Source organism: Bombyx mori, chromosome W, assembly GCF_030269925.1.
Source record: "Bombyx mori chromosome W, ASM3026992v2".
Taxonomy (NCBI): Eukaryota; Metazoa; Arthropoda; class Insecta; order Lepidoptera; family Bombycidae; genus Bombyx; species Bombyx mori.
In genome coordinates, this window is record NC_085135.1 from 2,229,483 (window position 1) to 2,231,088 (window position 1,606).

General features: G+C 45.3%; 1 long non-coding RNA gene across 1 annotated transcript; it reads right to left on the reverse strand.

Annotated features, from left to right (window-relative positions):
• Window positions 1-708: 708 nt before the first annotated feature.
• On the reverse strand, window positions 709-1,224 carry LOC134201813 (uncharacterized). The gene is made up of 2 exons (XR_009977070.1): window positions 966-1,224; window positions 709-880 (listed from the first exon to the last, which is right to left on the reverse strand). It is a non-coding gene; the product is annotated as an uncharacterized LOC134201813 (long non-coding RNA).
• Between the last annotated feature and the right edge of the window lie 382 nt (window positions 1,225-1,606).

Here is a 1,606-nt window from a genome sequence, read left to right on the forward strand (position 1 = left end):
TCTATTTACGGACATTTATAACTATTTATTCTCTATTTTAACTATTTTCTAACACAACTATTTATTACGGACGTTTTCTATAACTATTTTTAACACTATCTATGTCCGTCGCGAACAATATCTATTCTAATCTTATATTTATTCATGTCCGTCGCGAACAGGTACCATTAAATGGTACTGTTATGCCCTGGCGGAGGAAATGCCTTCTAAGGTGGCGGTCCGGTATAACGTGTCTGTGTCTAAGGGTGTCCCTGGTATGCCGATGTTACATGAGGCCCAGTCGCGTCACTCTCCAAAAGGTGGTCTATGGGTCGAGAGACACGGGGCCGAGTCGCACCACTTCTAAACACGTCACCACCGGTAGACAACCGGTGAACAGGAGACTCTGTGAGGAGGATCTCAGGGCGCCACCACTTACCGCTCTGGGAGACTCACGCCAATAAATGAAACAATATATTACACTTGAGTTTATTAACTACAGATTTAATGATTATAATTGTTAACACAGAATAAATTAGTGGTACGGTATCTTTGTCAAATATGTGTCGGTAGGTATACCGAACACAGGAGAAAGAATTTAATGAAAGTGAGATTAAATAACAATGTTATAAACTAAGACGGTATCACCAGTGGTTCACAAAATGACGATGAACGATTACTGGACTGCTTCCCCGCAACTGGGGTTGCTGGATCCGAGCCAGGTTGTGTATGCAGGTGTGTTTCTTTGTTCTACGGTAGTCAAGTACTTTCTGGATCGCCAAGCCAGAGCACCTCGCTTCCGGCAGCGTCCACTCAGAAAAGTACTGCGGGATCTTGAAGGTGATAGTAAGGTCACGCTCCGCACCCTAACATGTACATGTAATGTACCAGTTAATAGGACCTACACGACAAGACAAAGTGGTGTTAACTTCTATTTAGATAAAGGTTGTGGACACAGTGTGGAGAATAAATTATGAAACACTTACCCTGGTTGAATAAAAATACACCAAGGAACTGATAAATTGACTTTGGTAAATACATGATAAAACTTGCACTGCAGCTCGAGATATGTTGATTGAAAAAGGCTTCGGACAAAGTGACTTGTCCTTTTATAGTAATAGTCTTACGGTTCTCGAAAGTTCCGCCTATAGTGCTGTGACAATCTCACCCTCGAACCACAGACAAGATAGTACAGTCACGCCATGCAGTGTCGGATAAGTGCACTAAGCAGCGTTTCATAATTATATATTTCCACACACTGCGCCACATATACGCTAGAGGGCGTTAATTTAAAAACAAAAAAATAATTTTAATTTTTCTAGCGTTACACCGGGGCCTCCCTGCCGATACCGACGAGGCAGAAGTCGTCGATGCCCTGAAGGAGCTGGGATTCCCGGCTCGATATGCCAGGTGCATCGGGTCCCAGAGAGGGCGTCCGAGCTGCGTGTTTCACATAGCCCTAGACCACCTCTCGAAGGACGACCTCGCCCGCTTGTACGCAGTCAACGAACTGCTGTACTTGCCGGGGGTGACGATCGAAGGATGGCGTCCAACCCGAGGGCCTGCGCAGTGTCATCGCTGTCAGGCCTTCGGACACGCCTCCTACAATTGTCATCGTGCGGTCCGT